The sequence below is a fragment of the Podarcis pityusensis genome, assembly GCF_964106645.2.
Source record: "Podarcis pityusensis genome assembly, chromosome: 12".
NCBI classification, from domain to species: Eukaryota; Metazoa; Chordata; class Lepidosauria; order Squamata; family Lacertidae; genus Podarcis; species Podarcis pityusensis.
Window position 1 is genome coordinate 35,241,568 of NC_138037.1, and position 19,590 is coordinate 35,261,157.

The 19,590-nt window shown below is 43.7% G+C and overlaps 1 protein-coding gene and 1 long non-coding RNA gene across 14 annotated transcripts in view; one reads left to right on the forward strand and one right to left on the reverse strand.

The window, feature by feature from the left end:
- Positions 1–12,645, reverse strand: part of HYCC1 (hyccin PI4KA lipid kinase complex subunit 1) — a 45,053-nt gene extending 32,408 nt beyond the window's left edge. For 8 of the 13 annotated variants that reach the window (XR_013978036.1, XR_013978037.1, XR_013978038.1 and 5 more), the window contains exon 1: positions 1,334–1,473. The gene's annotated coding sequence lies outside the window, so the exon portion shown is untranslated. Of the gene's footprint in view, positions 1–51; positions 737–1,078; positions 1,233–1,333; positions 1,604–12,548 lie in introns of those variants that run through there. The other 5 variants (XM_080974890.1, XM_080974889.1, XM_080974888.1 and 2 more) reach the window with 5 other exon arrangements.
- LOC308459558 lies at positions 2,374–10,759 on the forward strand. Its single transcript, XR_013978140.1, has 3 exons — positions 2,374–5,631; positions 6,369–7,489; positions 10,014–10,759. It is a non-coding gene; the product is annotated as an uncharacterized lncRNA (long non-coding RNA).
- Positions 12,646–19,590: the final 6,945 nt, after the last annotated feature.

Here is a 19,590-nt window from a genome sequence, read left to right on the forward strand (position 1 = left end):
TCATTTTTTTCCTTAATAACCAAAGATACCATCAACCAAATCTACACCCACCTCATTACTTTGGGGCTGCATGGATTCTGTGAGGGCAAAGCACTGTAAATCTACCTTCTTCACACCCTTCTTCACACCCTTCTTCTTCTGCAACCCCATTTAGACATGCCAGCTAAGGATAACCCTTCAAGCAGTAGAGGAAGTGGGCTCTCTTCCGCAAAAGCTTATTCTACAATAAATGTGCCCGTCTTCAAAGTGCCACAAGACTGTCGGGTTTGGGGTTATTGTTTCTTGCTGCAACAGACTAACTCAGCCACCCGCTCTGGAAGTTCTGAGGACACTGGTTTTTCCCCCCTAGTTGCCTCTGCGTGGAAACGGCCAAAAAAAGACAGCAGCAGCAACAACAGCAACAAAAGAGTACTGTATTGTGGCTGGCACCTTAAAGGGTGTGTTTCGGCGCAAAGTGCTCGTGGTCTAAAGCCCCACTTTATCCGGCAGCCTTCCAAGGCGCCACGAGAATCCTTTTTGTTCTCGCTCGAGCACAGCTAACACCCTCTGGAATGTGCAGGGCAAAAGGAGGCGGCGGCGGCGGAGCTGCACGTTGACCCTGGCATGCCCCGCCATCCTCGGCTTGTTTACGCGGAGATCAGCCCCGTTGATATTAATAGGGCTCCCTCTCGAGTCATTAAAGGAGCGGATTGCAGGCAGAGCTCCGAGGACAGCCCTGGAGGCGCGAAGAGCCAACTATCCCCAGCCGACACCCCCCCCCCTTGACCGCAGCCAGCGGGCGTCGCGCCCCGCCACGGGACGGATACCCGCCGCCTCCCACAGTCCCGAGCAAGATCGAGGGGCTCCAGATGCCAAGCGGCCTCCCCCTCGTTTCTCACAGCGACCCGCCGCCGCCCACTCCGTTGCCGGCGCTTCCCCCGTTGTCCCCTCAGGTCGAGACCAGAGGGCGGCGGCCGGCTCCCTCGCGCTCCTCTCTCCCGCTCCTGCTCGCCTTTCCCAAAAAAAGAAAGGGGGAAGGAGAGGAGGAGAAGAGGGCGTTCGGGGGTCTGCCTCGAGGAGGAGGGGGAGTGGTTCAAACCTGCGACCTGGCGAGGAGAAAGGAAGCCCCCCGCACTCCATGCCGACGAGCCGTTAACTGAACTGCCCGCTCCTTCCAACCGCTCCAACGCTCCTTTTTCCAACGGAAAAAGAACCAGTCGACGTTCAAATTCTTTCCTTTCCTCTTTTCGTGGCGGGGGCGGGGGACAAGGGAAGAAAGGAAGGAAAGAAAGAAAGAAAGAGGGGAAACCAAAAGTTCCCTCAGCGCGAGCGAGCGCCCGCTGCCCAGGCTCACCCGTCGTCCACCCTCAAGCGCCTCTCCGACGCCGCTCACCCCTCGCGGGAGCGATGCCCCGCTTCGCCGCTCAAAACGCTACTCGCTTTGGAGGACCATCAAAAGTGCAGGAAGGAGAAAGAAAGACTGACTAGCTGGCTGCCTTGACGCGGAGGGGGGCACAGAGCACGGCAGATGCCCGCACCGCCCAGCGAATCCGATTTCTGAGTGGCTCGACAAGCAAAACCAATCGCGACGCCGCAGCCATCTACGACGCCAATAGACGCTCTCCGGGAGGGCGGGGAATGCAACAAGTCCCGCCTTTTTATTCCTTTCCCAAAGGGGTGGCGCAACCCCGCGCCGAAGAGAGCTGAGGTGTGAGATGACAGGCGCGCGGTCCGAGATAAAGCTCGAGGGGCGGGATTTCGTTTGTGCCGTCATCGACTGATTGACAATAAAAACTACAATCGAGTTCCTCGGAGGTCAGAGGAGGTGAAGGTCTCCGTCCTTTCGATCGCCTGCTGCTTTGTGCCCGCCGGTCGGGACGCCTATGCAAGTGACGAATCTCATCCGTCCCCTGTCCGCAGCCCCACGTTTCACAGAATAATGAGGCTCAGTTCGGATTACTGGAATACATCGGATAATTCCAGGGACCCAGCCACAGAAACAATGCCCCCACTTTATACAAATTCGGCACCGCCTAACTCCACGACATGTAGTTTACCTCTCAGAGAGAGCAATTTGCCAGCCCAGCCACCATTCGATGGGCAAAGAAATGAGCTTTCAACCCCAGTGATCACTACAGCACACTTTCCCAAACAGGTAGCAAAAGGGGTAAATACAATTTCAGATTTCAACATACAGCTATTTGGTAAAGAAGCAGTGTCACCCCAAAGATACAGGCATGCCTGTAGCCTCTTAATCTCAGGGTTGTGGGTTCGAGCTCCACATTTGGTCAAACGATTCCTGCAATGCAGGAGAGCAGAGTAGATGGCCTTCATGGTCACTTCCATCTCTACAGTTCTATGATTCTGTGAAGACATGTTGTCCGAAATGTGTGGGAAAGGCAATCCCCTAGCCTTTCCCAATGTAAATTATATTTCTCAAAGGCTTGTTCTTTCACTTCTGAAATGCAAGAGCTCAGCACGATCACATCTAGTTATGGACTGCACACACCGTCCTCATCCAATTGTTTTATAACTGCATGCAGATTTAGGGTTGTTGGCACTTTGATAACAAAAGCTATATTGTTCACTCATTCCATTTCAGCTTGATGGCATGTGGGTATCTAGCACATATGACTTGCTCAACATCTGAAACTGTTAAGGTTCAAGAAGACTCGGAATACACTGCATGTCATTTTAACCATGGCAGCAACTCTCTAGGAAAAATCTGAAGACAAATCATTGAAGAAAAGAGACTGATCAGAGATTTCTTAAATTGACCCTTACTGGTCAATTACAAGCAATCCATTTGTGTTTCTAACACACCCTTCTCCCCAAATATCTCGGGGTGGGGCACAATGAAACACACACCCGTGTGTGTGTGTGTGTGTGTGTGTGTGTGTATTGCCACAATACAAATGCACACAGGGCAGAAATTACAGAAACTAGGATAGCAAATAACAAATCCACAGAAAACCAAATACAGAGTGCCCAGCAGTGTAGATGTCAAACCAGTTGGAATAGGGTGGTATTCTACAATTGGGGTACCATGGCAGAGAAGACCCTTTCACTGGTTACTGCACAACAGATGCCATTCCCATATGGAGTCACTAACAAGCCTTCCTCATTATCTTAACTCAAGAGGCTGGTTGGTATGGAAGAAGGTCTCAAAGTATCTATAGATGCAAGCTATTTCTAGCTTTATAAGCCATCACAAACACCTAGTGGAAAACTGGCAGCCAATGCAGCACTTTCAGGACTGTCTTGATAATTGAATCCACTCAGTAACCGAGTAGCTGCATTCTGCACAAGTTGTGGCCCCTGGACCCTCTTTGCCATAATATTCATAGTAATCGAACTGTCTCATTAATCAATTCAGATTACCAGCACATCAATCACTGCAGGAAATTATCCCTGCCCAGGAACAGCTGTAGCTGATCAACCGGTAGCTAGTAGAAGATGTTTCTAGCCACCAAAGCCACCTGGACCTTCAGTGGCAATGACAGATCAAGGCAAACCTCCAAGAAGACACACAAGCCATGCAGTAGTTACAATGTCGCACCAGGGCTGCAGAAGCCCAGGTTCAAATTCACACTCAGCCATCAAGCTTGCTGGTGACCTTGTGCCTGTCACCATCCCTCAGCCTTACCCTAACCCAAAGGGTTTGTGTGAGGACAAACTGGAGAGGGGATTATCATATGCATAAGAACCTAAGAAGAACCCTATTGGGTCAGCCTATCTAGTCCTCCTGTTATCATGGAGGCAAACTAGATCCCTGCTGAAAACCCACAAGGACATGAACACAGGGACGTTCCACTGTTCTTCGGCAATACTTGTTCTTCTATATGCTTGGCAATTTATATATTTAATCATGGTTCCAACCAGTTTCCCCAGAACACTTGTTAATGTAAGTAGCCTGTGATTTCCTGAATTCCCACCCCTCTCCCAGATCTCTCTTGAAGAATTTGTGTTATATTGACCACTTTCTAATATTCAAGTATGGATGTCAATCTCAGGAACAAGTTATATATATCTTGGTTAGAAGATCGAAAATTTTACATCTGCGTTATTTAAGAACTGTTGGGTAGATACCATCTAGAACTGGTGAATTGTTAGTTTTGAGTTATCAATAAGGCATCTCTCATCACCACTATTTGCCTAAGTCTTTCAGATTTCCTTCCAGATACATCAGTTCAGGCACAGGCTTCTGCCCTGTTTTCCACAATGAAAACAAATGCAAATAATTCCATTTCTCTGCAATCTCCTTTTCTTCCTTTAGCACACTTTTAATTCTACTGCCATCCAACTGCCTCTGCTGCTGGGCTCCTACTAATACAGTGGTACCTCGGGTTAAGTACTTAATTTGTTCCAGAGGTCCGTTCTTAACCTGAAACTGTTCTTAACCTGAAGCACCACTTTAGCCGCGATGCCGGAGCACGATTTCTGTTCTCATCCTGAAGCAAAGTTCTTAACCCGAGGTACTGTTTCTGGGTTAGCGGAGTCTGTAACCTGAAGCATATGTAACCCGAGATACCGCTGTAAAGGATTGTTATTGTTGGTCGTAATGTTTTCATCCATATGTTCTCTGAGCCCTTTTTTGAATTCCTTATTGTCTGCTTGCCTTCCCTTGCCAAAGTTGTGTTCCTTTTCGTTCTCATTTGGGATCACTTTAAAAGGTGTTCTGCCAACTTTTTGATTTTAAGAGCCAACAGTTTCCACTCTATGCTTCCTTGAGTTCCTTGGAAGAAAGGTAAGATATAAATGCAATAAAATAAACAGCAACTAACATGCACATGTCAGGAAGCTGGTAATTGGACAGGCATTTGGCTCCCATAATATATGCAAAGTGCCTTAAGAGAAAGCAAGAGGAGGAAGTTCAGTTGGCAGTACTAATTCTTATTCCAGGTTTGGGACCAGACCAATGGTAAATGGACAGAAGAGAACCACTTGACCTCACAAGGTATTAAGAAAACAAGTTGCAGAGGAACTGGAAAGGGATTTCAAGCTCATGTAAGATTTCAGCTACAAGCACAAACATAATATGCAAATCATGATGTGCTAATTAGTAGCTTGCTTCCCGTACCCTTTGTCCTTCTTAACAACTTCCATCCCAGGTGAGGCCCTGGTATCTTCCCTTCAATACTGCAAATATTATCTAAATCATACCATTCATTAATTCTACCACTTATGAGTGCCTTTGCACCCCCAAACTCTGTAACCCCAGAGCTGTAACAATATGTAGAACATGGCTGTAAGAGTACTTAAAAATTGAATTGAAAGCATATAATTGTTCAGTAGCAATGGTGTTTATTGCTGAACACTCTTAGGATCATCTTGTTCTTAGCAATGGAAACTGTGCCAGACTTTTGAATGTTTACTTTAAAAAAAATTAACAGGAAAGTCATGTGATTAATCATCCTTCCTTTGATCTTTTTGTATGCTTGGTTTTGGCCACTCAGGGGCCCTCCCCCTACCAGCTGACAGTTGTATGTATGAAATCTCTTCTTAGGATCTTTCAAAATGGAGAAAAAATAGATGATTATAGGCTTACTAAATCAATCATCAAGAAGAACCATCTGGCATCTCCCATCATGGATTTCTTTAACACATAATGATAGTGATTTTGGTTTTTCATACAAAAAAAACCCCTGAAAGGTGGGTGGCCTTTAAAAAAATAAAGTCAATTTTTAATTTAAATCTTTTGGTACAATATGAACTTTTTGAAACTTGTCATATATTATAACCAAGGGTATATTAACCCAAAAGAGTTTTTATATAACTGATCTTACACAAAAATGCCCTAAAGATTTAAAAGATTATTCATTAATTTTCTACATGCACCTATCTTGCAGTAGGGAGGATTAGCAAGGATTGGATGAGTCATTACTGGTTCAATTTAATATATGACACAGGAGCAGAAAAGTTGCAACTTGCCTGTAACTTTTCTCCTGACCTGGGTGTCTCCTTGTTGGAACTCATTTCTCTCTCTCTCTCTCTCTCTCTCTCTCTCACACACACACACACACACAGAGAGAGAGAGAGAGAGAGAGAGAGAGAGAGAATTAAGGGGAATTATTCATTTTCCATAGAATACATGTAATGTGCATTTTTTGCAAAAAAATAATCATACACATTTCTACTGCCAGTTTTCTGTAGTTTATTTGTTAAACATTCATTATTCACCTTTCCTTATCTATACAGCAGTTTATCATCTTACAACAGCCTCCATAGAATTTCAGTACCGTATCTAAAGGTGCAAACTTTCATAAACTTCTGCTTAACTATCACTTTCCTTTGGCAATAAAAGTTTTAATGCAACAGTTTAGTGTTAGTGTATGAACTACCGGATAATTATGTAATATAGTCTTGCTCTTGCTTATTTAATTTTCCAGCCATAACAGCTGGGGCTTTTCAACACAGGATACAAAAAACTTCAGTGCTTTTCCATCACAAAAAGAACCAGACCTTCATAGTGAATAATTTCAGAAGCCAGCGAGGGTCAAGAAGTACAGAGTTATATTTAATGAAAGTACACTGGGAAAGAGATAATTTTGGAACACATCTAGCAGAATTTCTCTGCTCCCTCTTTTCTTTGTCGTGCAAAGAGAATGCCATCAGTTTTCAAGTGCTGCTGATGAACTACCTTCTAAGCAACAGAAAAATACGGCTCAGACTATACTGTACTGCTATACACAAAACAAACCAAAGAATAAAAATCACATTTATCCTTTCCTCTTGCACTATTTCCCTAATTTAAGATCCCTCTCCAAGATGCTGTTAATGCCCTCAGGCAGTTGGTGGTGCCTCAACCAGGTCCATGATGGACCCCTTTCAAGCACTCTTTACTCAGTGTCGATCCACCACATAAATTTCTAATAATGTTCTCTGGTTCCCCTGAAGCCCTCACCCCAGGATGGGAGTCTGGGGCATAGCTGTCAACCTTCCCTTTTTTGGTGGGAAATTCCCTTATTCCAGTGCTGTTTCCCGCTGCTATCCCGGATTGTTAGATATCCCGTAGACTGTCCCCAGGACAGGTGAGGCTGCTGATCCCTTATTTTCAAGGCTGCTAATCCCTTATTTTCAAATCTGAAAGTTGACAGCTATGGTCTGGGGTGATTAAGAAATGAAGTGCTAGGCACCAGTACACCCACTGGTACCTCCTATCATGCTCAGCAGATATCTCCAAAAACCTGCAATGGACAGGAGATGGCTTTTCCTCTTCAATTCCTGGCTTTTCCTGTGTTGAACAATGATCCCTTAAACACAGTCACATTTTATTCATCACCCACCCTACCTTCCAAACAGAGGATAGGTGAATATAATAGGCATGCCCATGCCATTTTGTGGTTGTGTCTCTTTCTGTGCTTTTAAACATGGCAGCCATTTTCTGTTATGCCATGCCCCCATGGCAGCCATTTTGTGGCTGGCACCCCTGGCAGACCCTCCAAGTGTCCCTATTTTCCAGGGACACCCCTGATTTACAGAAGCTGTCCCGGTTTCTGATTTGATCCTGGTATGTCCTGCTTTTCCTTAGGGCGTCCCTGTATTTCATCGGAGAAACGTTGAAAGATATGTTTTAAGGCATTCTGCAGCCTGCTCTGCTAGGAGCAGGTTTGGAGAATCAAGATGGAGCTGTTTGTGTAGTTTTTGCAACATTTATTACAAACTGTTTTGATTTTCTGTCAATGAAAACTTCCGTAGTATAGTAATTACCTTTTAAAAAATTATATAGCAGTAAGGCCCAATGTGATAAACAATTTGCTAATTATTTGTTTAAGTAAAACAGTTGGTAGCTACACCCCTGCTATCATATACACACACACACACACACACACACACACACACTTTTAAATTTCACTTTCATCTTCAAACTGTTCCTCTTCCTGTGTTGTTGAGCTACAAATTTGGATCCAGCAAAACTAGACTCAGTGGGAAGACCTTCCAGTCCCTTCTCACAACCCAAGAAACCTACCACCATTATTTGCCATCCACAAGTTGAGAGTTTACACAGGAAATTAAAGTGAAGTTATCCTCTGGATATTATTGACAAATTAAAAGTTAACAGATCACTAGTTCCAGGTGATAGCCGCTTGAGAGTTATCAAGCAACTTCAATGACCTTTGAACAAAAATATGTAAAAAAAGAACAGAATTCAAATAAACAATCTGAAAATCAACAAAAAGAAAACACAAGGATCCAAGAACCAGCAGGGCAAAGCCAAAAATTCAACATGTCAAAGCGTAATGGCGATCCTGCAGTGATTAGGTGAGCTCAAAAACTTAAGAGAGAGCTAGGGAAAATCTGCAAGCAGGGCATGAACCCAAACAGCAAGCGCTTCAGAGTCCGTCAGCGACATAGGCTGCACACACACCATACAGTTAAAACACATGGGAAGGTTTTCAACTATTTTTTTTTACTCAAAGTAGACCCGCTGAAATCAATTAACACCACTAAATTAGGTCCACTAATTTCAAAGGATTTACTCCAAGTAAAGGCAACTGAATGCCACTCATGACTTCCCCTAAATTAACACAGTGGTTCTCAACCTGTGGGTCCCCTGATGTTGTTGGACTACAACTCCCATCATCCCTGAGCTCTGGCCTTGCTAGCTAGGGGTGATGCGAGTTGTAGTTCAACAACATCTGGGGACCCACAAGTTGAGAAAGGCTGCAAGAATCCTGGGAACTATAGTTTGTTAAGGATGCTGGGAATTGTAGCTCTGTGAGGGAAAAACTACAGTTCCTGGAATCCTTGAGGGGAAATAATGTGCTTTAAATGTATGGTACACTTTAAATGTATGGTACACAAAAATGTATGGTGCTTTAAATGTATGGTACACAGCCTTAGCTGGCCAAAGTTAAAAGCAAATCAGAGGTGCTTACTATAGTATATGATGCTTTCATCTATGCTTAGGAGGGTTGATTCAGATTTCCAGAAGAGGGGCAATGTTTACGGTACTTTACAGTATTCCACTAGCCAACAATGCTGATTAAAATATGAATGGATTTAGTATTCCAGAAAAGGAAAGTGGTCCAACCAGTTCCTTCCAAAGCATTTACAAGTATTTTAAGGTTAGTTGGACAATAGATGGAAAGGGTTGGAAGATCTAGTTTCTTCTTGTAGTTTCAGTCCACTGTTAAGCTGTTTTTCTGGCTGTGAAGATGGAATTTTGCCCTTTTAAAAAAAGCTGGCAACGAGAGCTGGTGTAGCATAGGGACTAAGGCTGCAATCCTAAACATGTGTACCTAGGAGTAAGTCTCATGAACAGAGAGGAATGTACGTCAGAGTAAGCAGGCATAGTACTGTGTTGTAAGTTCTCTGCATCCTTCCATAATATGCATGCTTTTTGGGGAGGAGCAATTTTTTTTTTAGTTTTGCCCAAAGTTGTTGAGCTTTTGTGCAAAATAACCCCCCCACAGGTTGCCATATCTCCCCATATTCTGACATAGGGGGCCATATATCCATACAGCAGTTTATTGTGGACTCATCTTGCTGCTCATGCATGCAATATTGTGTAATAGTGTCCACATGACACTCTCCTCATTCCGTGGTTTTGTACAACGCTTCCTAGTTTGTCAAGCCATCATTTTACCTGATGTCCAGATTAGCAAACCATGGTTTGAATGATACATCCAAAGCAGGATTGTACCACACATTTTATTTTACTGCAAATATTTATAGACCACCCATCACTTTCTAAATTCCAAGGCAATTCACAACTGAATCACATACCCATCAACCCAGCAAAACACAGTACAATAAAAGCAGCAAAACACTACAACATAAAAAAGAAAGATCAAAACAAGCAGCACATATCATGGCTAGTTTACAGAAAACATGTCATCAAAGCTTATGGAAAAATTATCATAAAAAATACTGAGATCTTTAACATCACGCCAGTGATGTAGTATACTGTATATGGTTAGTGTGTTGGACAAGGACCTGGACTATCAGGGTTTAAATCCCCAGTCATTTACAAAACTGACCGAAGACCTTGAGCCAATCACTATATTTCAGCCTAACCTACTTCTTTACAGGGTTGTTGTGAGGATAAAATGGGGAAGGGGAGTCTCACTTGTGCCACCTTGAGCTCCTTGGAGGACAGATAGTTTATTTATTTATTATTACATTTATATCCTAACAGTTAGCTTGCATATATTTCTAATTGGTTTACATTGGCAGGTCTCATGGGATGTCACAATGCCACTTACGTTGCCAGCTATTTAAAAAATGCTTATATGTTTATACTGTATTAGTTCACTGAACCTAACAAGACAGACAAACAAAAATCCTGAAATAACTATCAGCCTGGATGTTTGCCAAATTCTGCTTTGCAAAACTTTAAATTTATGATCAAGTCAAATCTGGCAGGGTAATTTAAACGACACTTTAAAAAAAACCCCAAAAACCAAACCTATGCCAGAATCTTATATAATTAAAGGATAATGTTTGCAACACTAGAGAACAGAAACAATAGCTGTCCTCAGATTAATGGAACATTGTAGGAAATCTGCTGCAAGGCATCTGATACTAGCAAAGTCTATTTATTCCAGTGCTATAAATGTTACTGCTCTAATATTATATGGCAAGTGAAAAAATACACCATGAAACTGAATATAACAGTGTCAAAGCGTTGCCCAAAAGCAAATACTTTTACAAAGCTGGGTCAACAACAGGAAGAAATAGTTGTATAAAGGAAGACACAGGTACAGGACATCTAGCTTCAAAAGCAAAGATGATGCAGCACTGGCACCAAACCCTACATATAGTAAGTAAAATAGAAACATCGCCACCCGACCCCACCCCGACTCATCTCCCCCCCCCCCTCCACCTCTCTCTCCCTTTTCTTCCCACTGTCTCAACAAATGAAACTGACTTGTAAAAATGTTACATGGGAAAAAATATACAAGAGAGAGACATTGCACACACTTTTGTAAATCAAGAAAATCTTTTTTTTAAAAAAGCAAAGATTATACCAGACATTTTTAATGGAATATGGCAGAACTTTATTGCATGCACAAACACTACAGGCAGGCAACAAGTGCTTGCACTACCATCTTTTTAGAATTCACAATACATAGTAAATGGTAAATGTCCCTTAACTTGAACCTGAGAACTACCTATTATGTTTCTTGCAATAGATGAGCAGGGTGTGGCATAGAAACTGGTACTTTGCCAAGATGTATACAGGCAACTCCCAATTTATCCGTGGGTTACGTTCCAAGACACCGCATGTCTAAGTGAAATTGCGTATATTTGAAACACCATTGAAAAAGCCTGCAAACACCCGTCTTTAGTTGTTGTTTACAGTTGTGTTTCTTTTTGTTGACTGGAACCAGTGGTATCTTCTAGAAAGGTGCCAATACTGCATATCATTGAGTACCTCCGGGGGAAAGCACTGACTGTATACCAATTTTTTATTTAACAAACCTATGGTGATATCTGCAGATTGGCTGGGGTCCCTGTGAGCTAGAGGAGAAATAGAGACTGACTCATATGTGCTCCTTTGGGTAACCCAGTACTGCAGTGCAGGGTTGGCCAAAAGCATAGCAGGAATGCCGTGTTTCAGTTGGGTGGCATCCTTGCTTCCCACTTCCTGTTCAGGACGTTTTGCAAGAAGCAGCACTTTGCATATCCTACTCGGTGCAAAGAATGGGCAGAGAACGTTAGAGAAAACGGAAGCGGGAAACAAGCAATCTACAAGCAATCACTTGGCCACTTTCAATTTAGGTAGAAGATTTCACTTATGGTGTTGCATATACATGATAGCACCGGAGGCATGTTAGTATTGTTGCATGAGATGTTTGGCAATTCTGTTTCTTTCAGAGGAGGGAGGGAGAGTTTGTGGAGGGAAGAACTGGACTTTATAATGCAATGGACCAAGTCAGGTTTGTTCACACTTGTCTTAGTGTCCCAGATTTTTTATACAGGGCTTATCCAGATAAGCTAGTCATTTATTGAGCATTCATCCTGATTTGCTTGCACAAAACTTACACAGAGGTTAGATTATATCTGGTCTTTGTTGAGCATTTGTTGAGATTTATTTATGGCCAGGTTATGCAACAATGAGTGTTCATCCTGATTCACTAGCAGGCTGTTTATATGCCTTACTGTTAAGCATTTGTTCATGCCACACTTTTCAGTGTGTTTCCAGGCCACTTAAAAGTGGATTTGCTGTACCAGGGCGACAGTGATTTAATCCACTTTAACTGTGCAAACCTACAGTTCCCAGTATGTGCCCAGATCCCTCCCATAAAATACTGACAGTCTGAAGCCCTCGCTTTGCTGTATGTTTGTTTAGACTCCTGGTTTTCTTACTTCTTTCTATCTCCCTCCTAATTTACCTGAACAGGGCATTTTATATTTCTCCATTCGCCAACAGAAGTATCCAGTAAGCCACCCTAAGTATTACAGAGGAGAAAATTATATGAACGCTTGCCATTGCTGGTGACAGCAGCACATTTAATGCAACACATAGTTCTAATCTAAGATGTGCAACTAACACTTTAAAGGCACAGGATTATTCCATTCTGTCATTTTCATACCTATGAATAAATTAATACATCTCCTACCTGCATGAGCATTACACAAAATTCATTCCTGTTCCAGTCTGACCCTTGAATTGTTGGTTTTCCAAATCCTCCTGTGTTTTTGAAACATAATGAGAGAAACAACTGCACCTGAAAGGAAATAAAGAATTCATTTGTTGAATAAAAAGACAATGTTTACCAAAACCAGGCATGGGCAACTCCCATAGGCCTAATCTGGCCTATTCCTTGGCCTCTGGCCTGTCCCTCAGTCCTTGCCAAAGCCACACACACCCAGCCACACCCTTCCCAGTCCTCCGAGGATGTGCACAGAACAGCTGAGGAGGCGGGAGGGCCTGACCTTCACCCCTTGCAGTGGGCTGGGTGAGAAAGTTTAACCCTCTACACCCAGTGTACCACAAGAGAGAAGAAAGCCACAAAACCCCTTCATCCTCAGTTGATCCCCACAGAACACTAGGAAGCAGGAGCAGAATTCAAAAGTTGCTTACATTCTGCCTTTCTGTTTTGCCTTACACTGAAAATGGTTAACAAAGATATAAATAATTGTCAGCTCTGCTTCTGGTCCCACTTCTGGTTCTCCTGGAACGCTCAGAACCCCAGGTGGTCTCTTGTACTCAAAGCACCCTCTGGTGGGGAACTGACTCAAAGAGCTCCATTGTCACAGCACTCCACTCTGCTTCGGTTTTTATGCACTGTATTCTGTCCTGCCTTCTCTTACTCAGTTCTTATCCTGGCTCTTTTGGTACTGTGTCCTCTCCTGCCTGCTTTTCCACCTCTCTCTCTGGCTCACCACTAGGGATGACAACCCTAGATAGACTCTTTCTCCTCTTCTTGCCCCTGCTGAGGCAGCCCAGATTCCTTTTGCAGCTCACCTCTTTTCCCTTTACTTCCTCCTTCCTGTATAAATTTCTCCCCTGGTCTCTGAAACACTCTGGCATCCTTTGTCTGTATTTCTCCTTGGTAGCTCCATTATCCCTCCTCCTCCTCCTCCTCCTCCTCCTTCCTGCTGGGACCCAGCAAGAATGCTCTCAGATGCTAACCTTTCATCGCCCGAAGCTTCCTTATCTGTCAACATGTTGCATCAAGTGGGGAGTGCCAGCATCTATCAGAATCCCTTCACAGCAACTTGTACATAACACCAAGTAATAAAACAGGTGTAATGATTAAAACAAGCAGCAGAATGTCAGCAATAAAATCAACTAAAAGTGCAAAGAGAAAACAGGGCAGCATTGGGAGCCCCTGCAAAAATGCCTTCCAGAACACAAGCATTTCTTCAGACTGTTGGAAGGCAAGGAGCAAGAGAACAGACATGCTTCTGAATCCTAGAGGTGATATAAAAACCCAGACATATAAAAACCCTGTCTGGGCAAACTCATCTTAAACTCAAATGTTCAGGAAACAGAAATTCAGCTGAATACCAGAGGAAGAGCAGAGTTCCTATAAAAGGAGGAAGCCCTTAAACTATCCTGAACTATTTAGTGCAGGCTTCCTCAACCTCGGCCCTCCAGATGTTTTGAGACTACAATTCCCATCATCCCTGACCACTGGTCCTGCTAGCTAGGGATCATGGGAGTTGTAATCCCAAAACATCTGGAGGGCCGAGTTTGCCTATGCCTGTCCTATGCTGTTGTGATCACCTTTCTGTATCACTAGAATACTATCCACTTGGGTGACATATGCTAGGGATCATGGGAGTTGTAGGCCAAAAACATCTGGAGGGCCAAGGTTGAGGAAGCCTGATTTAGTACTTTAAAGGTCCTAACCAACACTTTGAGGCCTGCCCCTACAAAGAAAAATTTCAACAAGCAGTTCTGTCTCCCCACCCCCATAGTTCAGGAGCAGATTTACTACATGATCTGTTGTGTGTATATAGATCAGCTCTGAGCTAATCATAAATGCATGTCCTGTATCAATTGTCCTACACCTGGGCGTAAGCTTTACTAAACGCAACTTATTTCACGACGTGGAAGAGGGGGGATGAATCCAGGGGCATAAAAGCAAGCGATGCCTCAAACATCTGTCCTTCAGTGCTTTGCGTCATTAGCATGAAGATCTGAAGGGTTTTTAAAAGCACGTCGAATGCACATAAAAACCCTCTTCAGTCCTTCACACTATTTGTACCCAGGGACACTGGGAGTGAGGGTTGCATGCACGCCACTGCCTCAGTTCTGGGTTTCCCACATCTTACATTCAGGGAAATCCCTGAACACAGCCACCATATGATAGTGACTAACTAATGATTCAATTTAGCCACTATATGCTAATGATTAACTAATGTAGTGATAAAGGTCTCATTCGCACCATCCATATGAAGTAGTTTTATATCACTTGGAGGTCCTGAGAAGTATAGTTTGTTTACTAAGGGTACTAGTGGTTGTAGCTCTGTGAGGTTAGTACCCTTATCAAACTGCGGTTCCCAGGTTTCTTTGGTGGAAGCCATTCATGACAGCTGAAGCGGTGTATGAGTGCTTCAAATGTATGGTATAATCACAGAGCTATCTCCATTATTTCCTTCTTACAGAATCTGGCCACTTTTGTCTGAATACTATTTTCCCCACCACCATCGGCCCTGTGCTGCTTATTGAAGGGCAATCCTCCCCCAACCTTTTCTCCCTCACTATTTTTAGCTTGAAGAATATTTGTCTCTAAGACCTTGCACATGTGTGAAGGCCTATGTGACCAGCTTGAGACTGAACAGAGCCAAGAGGAGAGAGCCGCCAACTAATTTCCATTCAAAGGCATTACCCTGATCATTGGTATATGCGTGTTTCTGATTTGTTAGTGCTTTTTTCTAAAAAAATGTTTAGGGGTACTCCCATTTTGACTCAATAAAATCACTGTTTTATAGTTCAAATTGGGGAAAATAAATACAGTAAATGGACAAAAGTACAAAGATTTACAAAATGTTTAGGGGTATGCGAACCCCTGCGTCCCCCCAGAAAAAAAGCACTGGTTATTGATAAAACAAACAATTGAATGAGGGTCTGTTTCCAGAGTAAAATGCCTTTAACTTTAAATGCTCTGCTTTTTTGACCTAAACATTCAACTATGGGCTATGATTACATGCACCTAAGAGCAAGTCCTACTGAACACAGTGGGATTTACTTCCGAGTAAATATAGACAAGACTACACTGTTAAAAGTGTAATCCTAATATTGAAAAACATTAGATGCAGCTTTTGAAGATGAGGAGGGTGAGCAGAAATCATACTGAATCTATGTTAGACATAAGTTGCAGAGAAGATCAGGTTATCATCCATTCTGTCTTACAACAGCTAGATAGCCATGGCTTATTTTGAAATACTTCTGTGCTACAAAATAAATCCCTGTGGGCATCCAAATGTCAATGCTTGTGTTGCCTATATATACCAGCTAACCTGCTGCTTTACTGATGTTCTCTACAGATTTTCTCTTCATTTAATGCATTAAGGTGATTACTGAACAGCTTTACAGTGCCAAAGCTGCAGGTAACACTTAATAATCATAGTAAAAATGCTCCCTCAATTCTGATTAATGTGACTCATCAATTCAGATGAAAAGAGGGTTGGGAGCTTGTTTATGAAGAGACAATGGTAGGAGGATTTCCTCAGCGTTTTCAAATGGAGTCTTACACGACAGAACATAGAAGGGCACCTTGGGAAAACAATACACATGCTAACACAAATGAGATTTACAACAGAGTGTGTGGGTGTGTGCAGTTACATACTATGAAATTTACTCAGAAATACATCCTCACTGTCATTAATGGGATTTATTCCCGCCTGAAACTACTTAAGATTGCAATCAAATAGTCTGATTGCACACATCAGTTGTCCACTGTTGCACCGTGGATCTCCTGCCAACCAAGCAGTTCGAAAGCATGCCAGTGCAAGTAGATAAATAGGTACTGCTGCGGTGGGAATGTAAACGGCGTTTCCATGTGCTCTGGTTTCATTGTTCTGTTGCGCCAGAAGCAGTTTAGTCATGCTGGCCACACGACCTGGGAAGCTGCCTGTGGACAAACGCCAGCTCCCTCAGCCTGAAAGCAAGAGGAGCATCACAGCCCCATAGTCACCTTTGACTGGACTTAACCATCCAGGAGTCTTTATTATTATGGATTCTCGTGGTGGGCGGGGTAATGGATAGATCAAATGTAAGGGCTTATGGAGTGAGACAAACAAGCTTATTACAAAATTGTCATAGTGCTGTTGCATTGTAGTTGCTGCCTTACTGCAGGTGTGGTGAAACCTTGGCTCTCCAGGTGTTACTTACTGAACTACAACTCCTCACAGGACCCAGCAAGCATGGCCAATGGTCAGGGGTGATGGGAGTTGTAGTTCAGCAACATCTAGATGCTCAAAAGTTCCTCACACCTGCCTTACTGGCTTCTCCAAAGGCCTTGTGTTGCTCTTTGTGTGTTGGTGGAATTCCAGGAGATAAGTCAATTTACCAGCACCTCCTCCAGTCCCTTACCTGTCACACACTAGTGCAGGGAATGGAGTCTTGCACAGAATTATAGAACTGTAGAGTTGGAAGGGACCCCAAGGGTCATCCAGGCCAGTTCCCTGCAATGCAGGAATCCAGCCGTCCCTCGGTGGGCTCGAACCACCAACCTTCTGGTTAACAGCCAGGCACATTGACCCGTTGTGCCACTGAACAGTTTGCATGTACAACACTCATACAAATATAAAGAATCAGGGCTGCAACATTTGGTCAATTAATTTGTTAGCCTATCTGAGTACAAATGTTTTGCTCAATTAAAAAAAAGAGTGCTCAATTAATCCAGCAACAGGTTTATAACAAAAACTTTTTTGGTTTTTTAATTTATTTGGCTAAGTTCATTATTTCACCAGGCTATCGTATAAGAGTTATATCTCTATTACCACTGCTATAATGACATCTACTGGTGAAAGCAGGTTTTGACTTCAGATGAGGGAAAAACCACCCTGCCTTTTACTGCTAGCAATGTGCACACAGTAGTTTATGCAACCCCACTTGGCTCTCTTTGCCTGGACCCTTTCTCTTGTGGTCTTTATGCAGTCCTAGAATACTTTTTTTAAACTATAAATTCACCCAGCATTCTATTGATCCTCTTGCATGCTCCTGATCCTCTGCTGTCTGAATCTTGTTCAATTGTTTTGTTTTTAACATTTTAAAAAAATCACCGTGTGATGGTCACCCTAAAAGAGAGGTAGAAATATATTAAATAAATACCTTGCAGCCATCTGAGGAGTAACTGTGCATTCAACCTTGTAAAAGATGCCACTGGAGAAGATCTCAAAGAGATAAATTTTGTTTAATGATACCATCAGTTCTAAGCTTAGCTTTTATGATGCAAGCAGAGATTTGTATCACACAACAGGTAAAACAACATCCCAAAATCCCTTCAAGCTGATTACTACTACAGCTCTGTGCAGGTGTGCTAGGAAGATGTGGTCAGCTCCCCAAGGTGTACTCCAATCAAGTACTTTACACAACCGTTTTGCATGGGGCAGGTGCATGGGCATAGCCAGGATTTTTGTTAGGGGCAGCAGGCCTTTTGTTGGGGGCAGAAGAACCTTAGTTTGCTATGTATTTTTATTGATTTAGGGGGGCAGGTGCCCCTCCCTGGCTATGCCCATGGGCAGGTGGTATTTTCCGGCACAGCAGCATCAATAGCAATGGCTGCTTCCCTTGTAGAGAGGGTGGGTGAGTTCCTAGCACTGATGCCAAGCCATCTGTTGAATGTCTTGGAGTAGCGATCGGATCTGCCTCCGTGACAGAAGACTCCAAATCGTAGCAGAACCTGTGGCCCAACCCAGTCAGCTGATTCAGAATCTATGATATTGAAAGCCTCTGAGATATCCAGGAGGACTTCTGAGATCACACACCCAGCCCAGCTCGGGCAGACATCACCAGCCAGGATGGACAAGCATCCAGGAAGAACTGCATGCCTCCTAGTAGATAGTCCATATTTTCAGGTTGTAGAAGCTAAAAGGTATCCGTATCAACCAGAACAAACGGGCCACTAGTCCCACCTATCTCTGACTCTATACCAACTATGTAATCCAAGTTGGCATGACTGGTGTGGTGTTTTATTTCTTTTTGATGGTGGAGCGAGAGATCAGAGGGCCCAAGGAATTGAGTTAAGTTAGCCAGATTGATTCGTATGTTGTCGGGTGGGGGGGGGGAGGATTGGTCCTGTTGGCCTGTGTATGTGATAAAGGGACCACATCTCTATTGTGCCCCATTGTCCCAAAAGGGAACACAGATGCTGGTAAGCGCACCTGCAATCCATGGAATCTTGCACCACTGGCTGGAGATTGGGGTGGCTGTAACCAGGGCTTTTCTGCGGCCAAAACTCACTTGAACTCAGTTCCTGCACCTACCTCTCAGGTGGGCACCATTGCCATTATAAGAGAACAAGGGAGGTGTTCGTGGTAAGTTCTGGCACCTCTTTTTCTAGAAAAATAGCACTGGCTGTAACAATATTTTTCTGAGGGGCCCAAGACCCCATTGGTTTTGGCAGCAGCAGCAGAAAGAAGGAAGAATAAAAATACAGTCATACCTCGAGTTGAATGTGCTTCGGGTTGAGCGCATTTGAGTTGCGCTCTGTGGCAACCCGGAAGTAACAGAGCGTGTTACTTCCGGTTTTCGCCGCTCGCGCATGCGCTCAAAATGATGTCATGTGCGGAAGCAGCGAAATGCCGCACACACAGACGCACCGTCGCGTCTTGCGTTCCATTCGGGATGCAAACGGGGCTCCGGAACGGATCCCGTTCGGTATGCGAACAGGGCTCCTGAATGCATCCCGTTCGCATCCTGAGGCACCACTGTAGATAAAAGACCCCTGGACAGTTAAGTCCAGTCAAAGGCAACTATGGGGTGCAGCGCTCATCTTGCTTCAGGTCAAGGGAGCTTTCCACAGACAGCTTTCCGGATCATGTGGCCAGCATGACTAAACCGCTTCTGGCGAAACGGAACACCGTGACGGAAGCCAGAGCACACGGAAACGCCGTTTACCTTCCCGCCACAGCGGTTCCTATTTATCTACTTGCACTGGCATGCTTTCAAACTGCTAGGTTGGCAGGAGCTGGGACAGAGCAACA